At 35.3% G+C, this 16985-nt stretch overlaps 1 long non-coding RNA gene across 2 annotated transcripts; it reads right to left on the reverse strand.

Annotated features, from left to right (window-relative positions):
• Window positions 1–543: 543 nt before the first annotated feature.
• LOC136854795 (uncharacterized) lies at window positions 544–2585 on the reverse strand. 2 transcript variants are annotated; one of them, XR_010857807.1, is made up of 4 exons: window positions 2543–2585; window positions 1384–1480; window positions 1089–1193; window positions 544–796 (listed from the first exon to the last, which is right to left on the reverse strand). It is a non-coding gene; the product is annotated as an uncharacterized lncRNA (long non-coding RNA). The 2 variants fall into 2 exon arrangements; XR_010857806.1 differs by having other exon boundaries at window positions 2507–2574.
• Between the last annotated feature and the right edge of the window lie 14400 nt (window positions 2586–16985).

Here is a 16985-nt window from a genome sequence, read left to right on the forward strand (position 1 = left end):
TATGTTAATATTTATATATAAATATATATATATTCATCATGTTCCATATTTTGTGATTAGTTACAAACACATATATACATATACATACATATATATATATATATATATATATATATATATATTTATCGTTATATTATATATATATATATATATATATATATATGTTTACACAAATATAATCATGATGTAAAAAACCTTGTATCATATACACATGTATATGACATAATATATATATATATATATATATATATATAAATATATATATATATTATATATATATATATATATATATATATATATATATATATATATATATATATATATATATATATATATATATATATATATATATATATATATATATATATATATATATATATATATATATATATATATATATAAGTATGTGTGTGTGTGTGTGTGTGCATCAAATCTGCTGCCAGGCTATAATGGCCCGTACATACAGTGTGCATATATATTATCTAACTGGCTTACCAGTCACAGTTAACATACATCTCCATGGCTTATTAATATCAGACTGGATTGTGATTTTATGATCATTATTTCAAATTGCGAACTATCCTTACCTACAAGTGAGGGTATTATAAAGGATATATTGATTAACTGAAATCATTCTCTGAATTTAGCGAGAAGAAGCTCCAATAAAGCAAATCTAAATGGAAAATCTTTTAATTAACTGACACACTGACATCTCGTTTCCAGTAACAGCTTCCAAGTTACCTCAAGATGGAACTTCCTTCAACGGTCGGTGTCATCACCCGTAAGTCTTCGAATTCTGAAAGAGAGGAGGGAAAAAGAATAGAAATAATAATCATTTTGCAACTCTGTTGTTGTGAAATATGACAAAAAAATTTGAAAAGTAGTCATAACTGAGATGATATTAAAACAAACGATAGTAACAGTAAATAAGTAGTATTTCAACAGCTTATGATACCATCAGTATCAACAAAATCAAAGAGCTCTTTTCTGATTCGGATCTATCTCAGCATTCAAGAAACTGGTTCCCAGAGAGGAAAATGGCAGGATCTTTTCAACAGCTACGTTTAAAGGAGGTTGGTTCGACTGACCTCTGGGCATGGGAGAATACAAATGCATGGCTCTTGTGGGTCACAGCAGGGGCAGTGAGGCGGGCAGCATTGTGTAAGTCCTGGTGTGGATAGGCTTCCTCCACCCTGAAATGCCAAAGTGCAGTAAATTTACGTACACAAATACATTATAAATACATTATATATACACACACACACACACACACACACATATATATATATATATATATATATATATATATATATATATATATATATATATATATATATATATATAAAGTTAGCAGAACTGAAGTTCTCATGATTCTGTACTCACTGCGTATGGGGTCCCTTCCCCTTCGGCCAGCAGTCCCAGGAGAACCACAAAGGCCAGGACCATTCCAAGAAAGAGACGCATTTCAACGGATGAAGGCCTGTGGACAAATGAATACTGGGTATTCTCATTATCATTCGCTTTTATCATATTTAATTTCATTCTAGCCCCGATTAACAATTACTAACACATTATTTTTTTTATATATATATATATATATATATATATATATATATATATATATATATATATATATATATATATATATATATATATATATATATATATATATATATGTATGTGCACACACACATTATATATTATATTATTTAAGTCACCACTAGATCTCGCTTTCTACATCGTGCTGAAACCAATTGAATAAATCTTGGAAGACAGAATTCCGAAGTCCGAAGCTTTGCTAAACAAGGTCGATCACTCTTTTGTCCTAAATAACCCTCAGAAAAACAAAACAATTCAAAACAAATGCATGGATGAACTTCGGTGTTAGCGCGTTTATCATGTAAAATATATCATTAATTAAGATCTGGTAAGTTCCTTTGAGAGAATAGATGAATTCTTGTATACGCCTGAACTACAGATTAATTGGCCTTGATTAGTCATGGACCGAACCAAACTCAGAAAAAAAAAAAAGACAGGAAACCGGTAGGTAATGAGATGGCATCTTGGTCTACCCTCTTAAGGAATGGAAGATGCAACTCTTGAGAGGAATGGTCTGACTCTTCGTACAACGAGATCAAAGGCTAAACAACAAGATTATGATGAACATCGCAGTATTTGGGGACGTTAGGTGGAAGTCTTTTCCGAAACGCCTTCCAGTGACTCCTCTCACAACAGAAGCAATTAGGAGAGTATTTGCATGATTGTGATATGATGTTGTGTTCAGGTGTGAACCTCTGGACTCAGAAAAACCAACTTACTTCATGTAGAGGTTTCTAGTGCGAGCGTCATAGAGGTCCAAGAACCAGAAGAATAAATAGTGTATCTAGAGTCAATTCAAGGTCAAGTAATATAGCGTTATTCGTAATGCATGACGTCTACCACTTATTCAATAACAATGAAACTTCCACGTTTATGACATGCATAGCTATCACGTACTCAGACTTACCACAGCCACAGAATATACTTTTACAGAACAATGTACCTGACAAGCAGACACGGATCGACTCTGGTGATTCACTGATGGGATACCTGCCTGCAAACCTTATTTATGCTAGAGAAACCGCGCCCACAATAGCCACTGCCCAATGGCAGGCGAGCTGCCTGTTGACCAATCAGTATTGTCTATCACTGCAGAGAAAGACTTTATACCTTTATCTCTTTATTTTTCTCAAACTTATTAACGATTATAAAGGTTCAGCAAGGGCTTTCAGCAAAAGATGGTGTTTATGACGTAATTCAAAGAGGTTCTTGATTTCATCGGCATCCGGTCTTGTCAAAATGTGCCGTGAATGATACGTATCTGAAAATTTTGATATCTTTTTTTAATCTTTTAAACTTCTAAATTTCATCCCTCTGGATACGAGAGTTATGTCGGTGAAGAAAGCCGAGGAAAACTTAAGCACACAGAAAAAAATGTATCTAGTTTTGATAGTTCGCAGGAAAACTGTTTTCAAGTCTGAATGTTGAGATGCTGCATGTCCCATCCTATGATCTCGAATTCTTATTGGCTTAAAGCATACCTGGCTTTCATAGGTTTAATTAAAGACTCCAGATTATTTATTATAATTAATTCAAGCCTTTCATGGGTCCAAGAAATGGCCGGACAACTTTTAGTGGAACGTGTTCAAAGATCTTTATGTGAAAGACCATCCATATTTTCATGTTAGTAGTATATATATATGTTAACGATGCTGTGCTGACCTCTTCCCCCCAACCTCTCTCTCTCTCTCTCTCTCTCTCTCTCTCTCTCTCTCTCTCTCTCTCTCTCTCTCTCTCTCTCTCTCTTTCCCTGTGACCCCAGACTGCAAGTGGTAATGCATGCATTTCATTCGCTGAATGATCAGCGTTCGATCCCATAACTGAGAAAGATATATTCCCCAAAATATAATTTGCCTCTGTTGTCCTATGCAGTGAAGTAGGAGCCTGGTTGTTTGTCACCCGTTGTGGATTCCAGCTGAGGTTCACATCATGTACTATAAGTAGAGAAACACTATTTTAGCAGGGGCTTTCTCTCATGTATTCCAACTTCTGCCTTCATAAGCATACTTTTAATTTCCCGAACTCTTTCAGGTCTCCTGCTCCTGTTTTCCTTGCCTCCCCTGCCTATGACCCTTCTCTCTTCTCGTTTGTCCTTCTACCTCCTTCCACAAACCTCCATCCGCCAGCCGTTTGCAGTCCTTTTCTCTCTTCACCATTCCATTATCCATTATAGATTTGCAGTCGATATCATCAAAGCTTCTATCTTGCCTGACTGGTTGATGTGTTTTAGTAGTAGAAAAGTAAATGGATTAACACTTCTTTTCCAACCATCATTTACCATCGCTGTTTTGCATAATTTTGCTCAACAATTAAAAAGATTTCATTGTTTCATTAGTTAGCAAAATCGAGCACATCATGAATGAAACATGCAAAAATACAGGAGTAAACATTACTTTCAGACAAAAGTCCATTACGCAAAACGGAATTAGTTTCAGTATCAGCAGTGATATTTACCCTCTGCTCAAAAAATTTTACTAAATCATCTTTGCCCTTGTTACCATTTTTTAATATATCCTCTTGTGAACTCTTACTGGTGAATACTGTACCATCCAAAAGCCTGAACCATTCCGTATGTCAGGCACATTTTATATCTACTGCCTGGAAAACTTCCACTGTCCATTCCCCAGCTTATATTATTTCGCCATATGAATTTCAAAGGGCCACATAGAAATAACAAAATTTTATTTGAGGCCAATAATCAGTCACTATTCAGTCTATACGTTTCAAAACAAATTTCAGATTATTTTCCTATTTACTGCATTTTGTACTAATCGGAAATGAGTTCTCAAAAGTATTTCCTGACAAACAATTGCTCCACGTTTCTCTTCTTCAAGGCCTTTCTACTCTCCCCGACCAACACTTCAGATCCATATGCACGTCATTCAAGTCACACTAAACAGTATTAGGTTCTAGGAATCCTACATCAGTTCTATCGTGTTTTCCCTGATCTACAGGACAGTTATTTCCGTTCTCAATTGATCAGAAAATTTTCACTGAAAAGACATACACTTCGTATCAGATCGAATTATTCATAGTCTCACTGCTGTAAAACAGAATCTCTCCAATGATTCTATCTATTTCATCCTCTATACATTGTCTCTCCATCTTACGCAGTCGTTTCCACAACCATTCTCAGATTCAGAACCACTTCGAATCTGGTATTTCTCAAACCTGTTTTCGTCCTGGTGATGCTACTTGAAGCTCTTGACCAATAGAAACAGAGTTTCCTGACAACCAATCAGAACTATCTTTCAGACATGGAAACGAAAGTGCTGGTCGCCATGAATTCAAGTTTAATTTCAGATACCAGCATAAACAGAAGTTTCTGAAATGTGAACTTTTCTAAAGACATTAGAATATAAAAAGTAATAGAAGGCAACCAGCTGTCTGGTTTCTGTTCTTTATGATATTCCTTTTTTACATGAATTCGAGATGACCGATTAAGAAAAAAAAAGGAAAGGAAAATGTAAAAACTGAAAATATCTGAACAACTTTTCCAACGAGTAATCTGCAGACACACACACACACACACACACACACACACACACACATACACATACATATATATATATATATATATATATATATATATATATATATATATATATATATATATATATTATATATATATATATATATATATATATATATATATATATATATATAGATATATATATAGATACATATATATATATATATATATATATATAGAATATTATATATATATTATTACCAGATATGCATGAATTTTAATAATCGAGAAATCATCTTAAATTAATCGATTTCTTCACATTTCTTCACACTTCGGATGACGCACCACTTAAAAGCATAAGATCCAGCTGAAGTAGCAAATGAAGAAATCTTAACACCTATGGTAATATTCGAACCCGGAGTCAATATGGGAGAATGAGGTTAATGTTACCCGATTGGACGCAAAGAAGGATGCAAGTAGAATTCAATAGAGCTGGAATAGACCCATCATTACCATCGTAGGATAATGTTTAATCATTTATTGCTTTTTAGGCTGAATGATAATGAATGTGCAGAGAAGCAAAGTTACACGATGGTGGCTAATAGGCCGTCTTTGATATGTTTGTCCTCTACTCAGTGTAACTCTGTGTTTGCACCAAGCCCTGAATGTCACTTCTTTGAGCCATTAAAATATTATTATTATTATTATTATTATTATTATTATTATTATTATTATTATTATTATTATTATTATTATTATTATTATTAACAATAGCCACGTAACCATACAGAACAAGCCGGAAAGACACTGAGCTTGTTAAGCAAGTTTCCACTGAACAGATAAAAAGAAACTCCACCTTCAATAACTGAATCATCATTAATATTTTGCTTCGGTAATCAGCTCTGAGACTTTTTTTTTTTTACGAAATTATTTTCTGGCTTATTTTATTCTCACTAACTCAGAAGTCTCCTTTTAATTATAAGGTCTCCAACTAACGCGTCTACCACAGATTATATTGACTAATTATTTAGTATATTGCTGGTTACACCGAAGTGTACTCTTTCTATAATCCCTTCTCTCTTTCTCTTCCTGATGTCCGTTATCCATTTTATCTTCATTTTATTCAGACCAGTGTTGCCCACGCGGTCGGATTCTTAAGGCAATGTCATCGGCTATTGTCCACTCGTCCTTTAATTCACGACAAACATTCATATAGTCATCAGAGAATAAATTTGAATCTCTCGTTTGTTTACTCTCTCGTTCTGTGGTTGGTCACAATAAAGGAATGCAAATTATGCTGAGTCTCTAGTTCAGTAATTCAAGACCTTCATAAACATTTAACAATTATGTATTATGACCTCATCGAGGGTGTGTTGTTTCTATGTGGGGGAACAACACAACACAGACACATATATATATATATATATATATATATATATATATATATATATATATATATATATATATATATATATATATATATATACACGTATACATATATTGTCGTGAAGTGTTCCAAGTACCTAGTTGTTACGCAACTAATCACAGAATTGAAAAATTTACCTCATTTCAGCCAGATACCTGAACTCTTATAACAACAGAAATTACGACTGAGTACTCTAAAGGTAACAGTGATCCCTTCAAAAGCTTAGTAATCACGTGAAAAATCAAATTAAGTTTATCAAAACAAGTGTGAGGTATCAACAGTTAAACAAGAAACATTATAGAGCAAAAGGGCATCACTCCATCAAACAACTTTAACTGTTTCCCTGGCCTTAATTCACTTCAGCAAAACTAATGGAACAAAAAATGTTTATCACTTTGCCTTATGCATACAATTAATCCTATTCACTGGTGGTCAATAAATGAAACACTATTTTTAAACATTTTAAACACAAAAATTTATCTTTAAATTCAAAGTTTATAATTAGAACACAAAATTTAATTAATTCTTAAATTAAATTATAAAGGTTAATTTATCAAGAAATTAAATCAATCAAGCAAAATTTACTCTATCAAGAATTACTCAGGATTTTGAAAGAAAATCTTAGTAAACAAAAATTAAATCAAGTATGCAATGTTAAATTATTAAGAAATACTTAAATTGCTAAGTAAATAGATGTTAAATCACCAATATATAAAATGTGAAAAGTCAAGAGATTGCAAACACAAGAACACACAAAAATACAAAAAGATTTACCAAAAAAATTTCAATAAGGCAAAAATTTCTTAATATACCTTATTATACCATGATAATAATAAGTAAAACTCACTTTGTCTTACACAGGCTTCTGAAAACTTTTGCAAAATCTACTCGAAATGTAGTTGCTTGAGATTCACAAAACACACTTCTTTTGGGGCACTGTTACACTCTTTTCCTACATTCAGATCTCAAAAGCTAAGTTTAATATCAATGACCACACAAATATTTTACGTTAATGATTTCTCTCTTTTGAAGAAAGAGAGAGAGAGAGAGAGAGAGAGAGAGAGAGAGAGAGAGAGAGAGAGAGAGAGAGAACCACATGAACAGTCTCTTAAATCAGAATCAGCAAATTTCTAGTATTCCAGTTAGAAATGAAACAATCAGATGACGTCATTATTAAGGCATTTTGGAAACGCGATACAGGAGAAAGTTCTAGACGAGGAAGATGACGTCACTTCCTGAGCAAAACATTCTGGAGTCAAAACTAATGCATTAGAACAATATGTGATCAGAGCAATGTAATTCTAAACATGATGCAATTGTCATGTGCTTCGGTGCAATAATTTGTTTGTATTTCTCATTAAGGTATACGTCTTTACCAGAAAATCGTATGGGACAAAGCTTTTAATGAAATCTTAACACAATCAAAACAGACTGCAGCTGGCCAATCATAACTGGCATGTTTTTAAAACAAGATGAAGAACCAAAGTTGGTTTTCAGAACTAAGCAGCCTACTGTTACCCTGACCTGTCAACACGTTATCTTTCACGATGACAGTCGAAGTAAAACAAAGCATTCACAGAAGACATGTGGCTGGGAGACAAAATAAACAATCATATACTATGTTATTATAAAAAACAAATTACTAATTCTAAATTATGCTAAGTCATCTAAATCATCAATTCTTTTGAGACCTGACATTACACTACATATGATATTTCAACAGTTATTATAATTACACAGAATACATTACAACTAGAAGAGTAAATATATCAAAATCATGGAAAGATATACATATTACAAGGCAATATCATGGAATTCCTCCCCCTCGCAAAAGATTAGTTATCCCAGGTTTGAATCAAACGATCCACAGCAGGATAAATAATCTGCAGCTACATTACTCCTACCAGGATTATGCTCTACTTTTACATTATACGGTTGCAGGCACAAAGACCACATGGTCAGTATCCGATCCTTATTTTTCATCTTACTGATGAATGATATAGGGTTGTGGTCAGACAACACTAAAATTTCTTCATTCCTAGGTCGGTTCACATACACTTCAGACTTTCTCAATGATGCTGTGATTAATGCTAGCATTTTGTTTTCTGTAGTGGAATAAATTTCTGATGCTTTTTCAACTTTGAAGACATGAAACACACTGGATGTAGAATACTGCTGTCATCTTCTTGAAGTAAAACATCTCCAATTCCGCAGTCTTTGCATCAGCTTGTTTCACAAACTTCTTAATGAAGTCTGGAACTTGAAGTACTGGTCTTGAAGTTAAAATAGCTTTAACCTTCTCAAATGATTCTTGATGTTCTGGAGTCCAAACAAACTTTGTCTTCGGACTGGTTAAGTCAGTTAAGGGGACTACTGTGGCTGAGAAATTCGGACAGAATCGGTGATAAAATCCAGCCATGCCCAAAAATCTTTGTAGTTGTTTCCTGGTAGTAGGGGAGCTAGTCTTACGGATACCTTCTACATCACAATCAACAGGAGCAAGAAGGACTTTTCCAACTTCAAATCCAAGATACTGAACAGTTGCCTTTCCAAACTCACTTTTTTGTAAGTTGATTGTTAGTTCTGCTTCCCATAGTTTCTTGAACACTTTCCTTAAAATCTTCAGATGTTCTTCCCATGTATTAGAATAAATCATTATGTCATCAAGATATACATTCACTCCTTCTATGGATCCTAGCAGTTGATCCATCACTCGTTGGAATATTGCAGGTGCATTCGTCAGACCAAACGCCAAAACAGTGTATTGATACAGTCCAAAAGGAGTAATAAAAGATGACAGCAATTTAGCATTCTCATTAAAGGGAATTTGATAATATCTTTTCAACAAATTTATCTTGGAAAGAAACTTGGCTTGCCCAATATTATCAAGTAATTGATCTATAAGAGGCAAGGGATAATTGTCAGCCGCACTCAAAGAATTCAGTTTCCTATAATCAGTACACATCCCAAATGAGCCATCTGGTTTCTTCACTAACACACAAGGTGAACTGTAATAACATGAACTAGGTTCTGCTAATCCATGCTGCAACAAATACTCAACTTCTTTCTTCAAAACATCTCTGTGAAAAGGTGGTAAGTGATATGCTCTATGTTTAAAAGGTTTTCCATCTTCTCTGATCTTTATCTCATGCTTTGTCAGATCGGTAAGCTTAGGTTCATCTGCAAAATTTTCAGGGAAACTTCTAATCACCTCACTTAATTCACTACTTTGCTTAACACTTAGGTGTTTTAGTTTATCCTCCAAATTTTCCAATATGGAAGAATTGTTCATCTTGCTTTCAGCTCCCAATTCATAGCCATCATCGTCCTCTGTAGATGAAGTTGTCTGCGTTATTGACACTATTTCAGTTTTAGTCTCTGAGAAGTAAGGTTTCAAAGATTCTCATGTATCTTCCTCTGTTGTTTCATTCTTCCTTCTGTTTCAATCACATAAGTTCGACCACTTAACTTCTCTATTATTTTATAAGGACCTTGAAACTTACTGGTAAGGGAAATCTTTTCACTGGTAAGAACACTAGAACTTGCTGACCCACACTAAAACTTCTTAGTTTAGTCTTACTATCATATCTCATTTTTTCTTGACTTATTTTCAGATTTTCTGGAGAGAATTTTCTGATTTCTCTTAACTTTTTCCTCAAGTTCTTCACATATTCTCCTTGGATATCCTCTTGATTTTCTTCCAAATTCTCTTCAAGAATCTTCAATGGACATCTCACTTCTCGACCAAAAATCATTTGATTAGGTGAACATCCCATACTTTCTTGATAAGCATTCCTAACTTCAAACAACATCAAGGGTAAACCAGCATCCCATTCTCTTCCTGATTCATAACAGTATTTTGTTAACATACTTTTCAATGTCTGGTGGAACCTTTCCAAGGCTCCTTGAGTGTCTGGATGATAACCAGTTGATAACTGTAGTTTCACTCCTAACAAGTTCATCACATCCTGGAACAATTTTGAAGTAAAGTTCGTTCCTCTATCACTTTGCACAATTTCTGATATTCCAAATTTGGAGAAAAACTCCACCAACTTCTCAGCAATTACCTTTGCACTTATACTTCTTACAGGAATCGCCTCAGGATACCATGTCACAGGACATATTAGTGTTAACAGATATTCATTTTCTTTCTTTCTTTTCGGAAGCGGCCCAACCACATCTATAATCAAATTGCTAAAGGGTTCTCCTTTAATTTCTATGGGTTGTAGGGGCTTTCTGAATGGTATCATTCAGTTTTCCAGCTATCTGGCATGTGTGACACTCTCTGCAAAACCTGCTAACATCCTTGTGAAGTCCAGGCCAGAAAAAATAATCTTCTCAAGAGTCGTCCTGATTCCCATATGTCCAGACTCGTGCGCTACTGCTACCACTTGCTTCCTCAATGGATATGGAAGCAGAATTGATGATACATTCATCATTTTCTGGTATATCTGCAGGTCGATGCTTCCTCATTAGTAATCCTTCCTTTAGATAATAACAGGTGGGAGTTTGTTGCTTCTCCTCTTGATCAACAACTCTGAAGAACAAATCAGCCAACGTTGTATCCTTCTTCTGTAGTTCCATTAGCACTTCTTTAATCACTTGACCAACTTCAAGGGCTGAACTCTCAATATCTGCTAACTCTGCTACTGTGTTTCACTACTATCATCAGGAACGCTCTGATACTCTGAGTCTCTTCAGTAACAACAGGATCCTCTTTTTCTCAGGAAATCTCTTTATTGCTATCACTAGGGGAAACTTCACTTTCCTGGAACAGCTCTTCTAAGCTCAAAGATCATTCATTTGATCCTTCTGGTGCAGGTAAATCATAAGTTTCTTCACTTACAGACGTAGTTCTCTTCATACTACTGGTAGTTACACAACTTGGAAACAGGTGGGGGTTATTCTCTAAATCTACCATAGGGCTAATCCTCAACGGTTTGTCTGTCACTATAGGACAAGGAACAAATGGTACACCGCCTACTTCATTACCTAGTAAAACATGCACACCATCAACAGCTAGTGAGTCCTTCACACGAAAATCAACATTCTTGTCACCAATTCACGCGACAGGTGTAAGCGGCATATAGGAGTTACCTCGTCTCCTCCTGTACCTTTCAAAATAACTTTTAATTCAACCATTCCTTCTTATGTAGTCACTTCCACAACTATTCTCAGATTCGCAACCACTGCAGCTCATGTATTTTTCAAAAGCCTCTCCCTTTCATCATCATCTGCATCATAACAACTCTTCGAAATAATGGTGGGATTGATTGCAATCAACTTCTTTACAGCCATTTGCATGTTGTATCCACAGGGCCTTAGTAATGTAAGTTAAGGTAAACAATAATTTTTATTATTCAAAACAATTCACAGTGAACTGCTTTAGAAAACAGATCCTTTGTGATTGTTGGTACATTAGTCCTCTAGTATGTGCGTTGATCAATGAGAACTGGCTTTCGAATTTCAAACTAAGAGAATTATAACCTGTCTTCCTGAAAGATGATGATACTCCTTGAACCTCTTGACCCATAAAATCTGGTTTTCAAACTACCATAAGATTCACAGCCGGTGTCCCGGTGTTTTTCCGGAATAAAATTTATCAACGTACCCGACAAAGATGACACTTTGTCACAAGGTATCTTACATCCCTACCTAATTTTTTACTGCATTCTGTATTACGAAAGTTGCATAATTCTGGTAATTATAAGAGTAACACCGAGTTCTTGTAGACTTCGCCAGCAAACTCAGAGGAATGTCTTTCGAAGATATAAGGACGTAACTTATGACGTCATTAACTTGCCTCCTTCAAGATGGATAAGTGGCTATTCGTGAAAAGTCTCAACCCCTGGCAACAATGAAATACAACCAATACTCCTTGTTTACACTTTTTAGCGGTTGTAGTAGTAGGTTTAGTAGTAGTGCTAGAAAAAAAAGTATATCTTAGTTTAACCAGGAGCTTTATGCCATGAAGGTAGATTTTTTTACGTGGCTAAGAAGTGCTAGATCCGAACCACATTATTGAGAAATGAATTTCTATCAAGAAAAGGGTTTAGCTGAGAACGGAACCGGCTCACAAGCAGGGAATCCGAGGGTTTTACTTTCTGAGAAATTACTTTGTCACTATTTCTCCATTGAAAAAATTATATAATTAAAAATCAATTAACAATTGACTTTTGCTACATAATACACGAGCAGCTAATTACTGTTAATATTTTCATTCGCTTGTTATTATCAGGTTTTATGAGTCCAGAATGACTCCGTCTAATCTTAGAGACAAAGTTGCTCATTGTAGGTCGTAATTGGATGATCTGCCAATTCATCACTTTCAATTAAGAATCATTCAAGTGAGCAAATTGAAGGACCAAGTATACTTATACTTTTTAGTGTGCAAGCAATGTTGGTATTTAAAAGCCTACCAACAATCTAACTACCATGCCGGTAATATTCTGTGGAATATGAAAACAACTTTCATTATAATGTTACAATTCAGCCATTGTTGTACTCTGTCACTAAGAGGATGGGAGCGATCAGATGAAATGACATGCCCTTACATGGATCCTTTATTTAAAATAATTACATATGAGGAAACTTGACATTATAATCAGTGGGTGGATTATGGCGTTTCGGGCTAAGCCCAAGCACTGGGACCTATAGAGGTCATTCATTGATATATTATAACCCATTACCTTTTTTTTTTGGCAAAGCAAGTTTTAATGTTGTTCCGCAAGTTACATTTTACTAAGAAATCAACAACTATTGCTATATAGAGCATATATATTTATCTTTCTGCACCTTATGGAAGTCAACAAATGACGGAAACTTGGTAGCTTTGGATGTCCGGGTGAACTCCTTACCCAAAAAAGGGCCCTATTATTCATATACCTGTCCAAGCTTACGCAGGGTTTGCCACGGGCCTCCTCACTTCTAAACAACTGTGCAAGTCGAATCACAAAAGCTGTCCTGCAACCACGCGGATAATGACTTATCATAGCCGCCATTCTTGAAGCCTGACAAGATACGAATATTCATTCAGAATTTCAGAGACAGCCGTTTGTCGTCATCACCTTGTGGGAGGAGTCGGGACGTCATATGTTTACGTAACGTATAACTTTGAACCTAGACATTAGAGTGTTCCGCCACTGGCTTCGGCTGCTTTATTTTACTCTTATGAATAAACTTTTTTCTAATATAAGTAATAAAGAATGCTGCCGAAGATTAGGTAGGGATGTAAAGTATACTATGGCTAAGTAATACCATTGTCAAATGCACAGGAAAAAAGTTATTCCAGAAAAACACTGGGACAAAGGCTCTGAATCTCATAGTAGGAAAACGGGTATGTTAATCACCCTCAATACACGTTAAGTTGGTTGGATGTTCAGGAAACGCAAAATACCCACTTTGGCAATAAAAGGGTTAGCTTTCAACCAGGTTTCTGAATTATGAAGTGTCCAGTTTGATCCCAATAGATATAAAATTATGAAAAGCAACAGACGACAATCAACTGACGGACTGCCGTCCTCCAAGATATTTCTTTTTCTTTTGACATGAATTTGAGAAGCACTTAGAAAACCGGTTTGTTATTGACACAGCTCTCTCTCTCTCTCTCTCTCTCTCTCTCTCTCTCTCTCTCTCTCTCTCTCTCTCTATATATATATATATATATATATATATATATATATATATATATATATATATATGTACATACAGTTAAACACACACACATATATATTGTTTTGCCATTATATATTATCATTGAGCTGTAGGAAGGATCACACACACACATACCTATCCAGGGTCAATAATACAAAAAATCATAATATATAGCAGACATATATTATATATATATATATATATATATATATATATATTTATAAACTATCATGAAATTGTTTAAAAACTAATTATCTTAAAATACTGGATTGATCAAATCAACACGATTTTCCTTTTTAGTTTTGTCCGCCCTCAGATCTTAAGTACTACTGAGGCTAAAGACTGCAAATTGGTATGTTGATCATCCAACCCCAATCATCAAGCATCCCAAATTGCAGCCCTCTAGCCTCAGTAGTTTTTTTTTTTTTATTTAGGGTTATTTGGCCAGACCTATGAGAGCTGAAAGTCAGTTCAGTGGGCTGGTTAAACTACTTTAATGATAATAATAACATTTAGGCTTAAAGTCAGTAATAATCGTGCATCTGACAACACCGAATCCAACCCTGGAGGCGTTGCCGACATACCTTTCCTCGACCACATCTGGGGAGCAGCTGAGATCTCCCTTGTCGTACTCGTACCTGAGTGTTTCATAATGCAGCACAGCGAGAGTTTCATACAGCATTATACACTGTATAGAAAACTCGACTCCGCCGAAGAAACTTCAGGTCATTCTTTACTTGTTATAATTAATTCAACAATATTTATTTTTATAACGATGTGTTCTGCATTTTTCCAGCTGATATTATGGTTACATTCATTCATGTGTTGAATACACCACCGGTGCTATTCTCTGTTCTAACGATCTTTTATTCTACAATTCATTCAGAAAATTTTGTTATTCCTTAATATACTTGCGAAGAAGGAAGGTGAATGCAAAAAGTACGTTGTCGAATTAAATCAGTCTTTTCAAGTCACATGAAATAATGACCCAATCAGCTAATAAGGTTCCCCGTAGGGAATTAATGCTGTCAGGGCACGCATTGCTATGCAGTACTAAAGGGCATTGGCAGCTTTCCATCGGTCCCCAGCTGCATCCACTTTCTAGCTTTTGTCTTACCGCCATTCCCACTTCCTCACCCAGAAACGCTGTTCCTACCAGGAACCCCTTTTATAAGGATGTTACGGGTTAACTGAGCATTTCCTACAAAAATTAATGTTTAATCCATCGAAATCACATATGGAAAATTAGAAGAAAAATGAAGTTCCCATGCTGAATCGATTGTGGTCAACTTGTAAAAGGTCATTATTTTTTCACCCTCTAGGCCTAGGGACATGATATAGCACTTAAAATAAAACGGGATTTACCCGCAATGTGATAGCGAACGAAAGAAACCGTTTGTTTTCTTTTTTATAAGGATACTCAACTAAAATACATTCCCAAAAATGTTAATTACTTTGTGTACAATATATATTTTTACCGGGGAATATTTTCTAGTTATAACGATTTTTAAGGAACGAATGCAGGGTAGGGGGCTACGGCTACTGCAGGCCTATTAGTCATTTTTGTAACAGGGAATATAGCCTAATCCTAACCTTGGATGCCTTGTAGGCATGGGATAATTAGTGGCCCCCTACTCTGCATTCTACCCATATTTAATTGTGTAAATATTATTTTCCTTTGTTTATATTACATTATGACTTGTCTTGAACACCAACTCCACCGGAATTGAAAACAGTCAAAATATTTCAAGGTAATTGTCAAGAAAAAATTGTATCTGTTCTTTCTTGACAATCCTTCACAATGCTTAGGATAAGCGAGGGCTGGTGGTAAGGAGGCGGCAGAGTTCGTGGTTCTCGTTTTTCTGTAAAATGTTTTGAGTGTTATTTGTGTCCGGCGAACTGCCGGTATTAACAGCATCATGAATATCGGAGAGGTTCTTTTTTAAATATTTCAAATACATTCTTTGGTAAAATAACCCATGTAGAAATTTTGAAAGGGAACCGAGGTGACGACGAGACATGCAGAGGGGCGTTATGCATCTTTCTCGGGGACATAATTATCATTGAGGCAAGCTGAGCACTCTCCATGTCGTCACTTCCCCAGCCAAGTTGTTTATTTCGTAGTCAGGAGCCGGTTCATTTAGTTCGCAAAGTTAATCCCTTTAGATTTTTGCCATCCGAGGCTTGATATAGTTAATGTTCGTTCGAGTATAGCCTGATTGTTTGGAAATAAGTTTTGTACAAACCTGTAACTTTCAGATGCATATTTTTTTGAGTTTTGTGAAACTTTATCAGAGTTGTCTTGTACCCGACCGCGTGGTCTTTGTGCGTTAACGTATGTTAAATTTAAATAGTTTATTTTTTTAAATAAAATTGTAAAACCCTGCCTGATCTTGATGGACCTTCGCTTCGATGTTTGCTGATATTGCCCTTCAGGCCTGATCATCCCAGTGACATACATCCGGGACATAGAACCCTCCCAGTCGCGGGGAAAAATTCGCAACAGTAATGGTGACCATATATCATAAAAGAAGTTTCTACACAAAGATCCATCTTTTCTGTGGTAGACTTGAGCACTCAAGGTTTTGTACGTTCTTAGAAGGGACACTTTAAGCTATTACACACCACTGTTAAAAGAGACGATGGACAGGCTTTATTTAGAATAAGGCTACTCTAAACAACACTGTCAAGACTGACATTAGTCAATACTTGGGTGGCTGGACACCAACGAATGCTGGGGTAATATTCCTGGGCATTCTGATTTATGAAGATATATTATGATCTGCTTTTTGGAGTTTCTGTCGTGCTCCTGATTGGCTGATGCATCTGAGTTGT

The sequence above is a fragment of the Macrobrachium rosenbergii genome, chromosome 30 (genome assembly GCF_040412425.1).
Source record: "Macrobrachium rosenbergii isolate ZJJX-2024 chromosome 30, ASM4041242v1, whole genome shotgun sequence".
In the NCBI taxonomy this organism is placed as follows: domain Eukaryota; kingdom Metazoa; phylum Arthropoda; class Malacostraca; order Decapoda; family Palaemonidae; genus Macrobrachium; species Macrobrachium rosenbergii.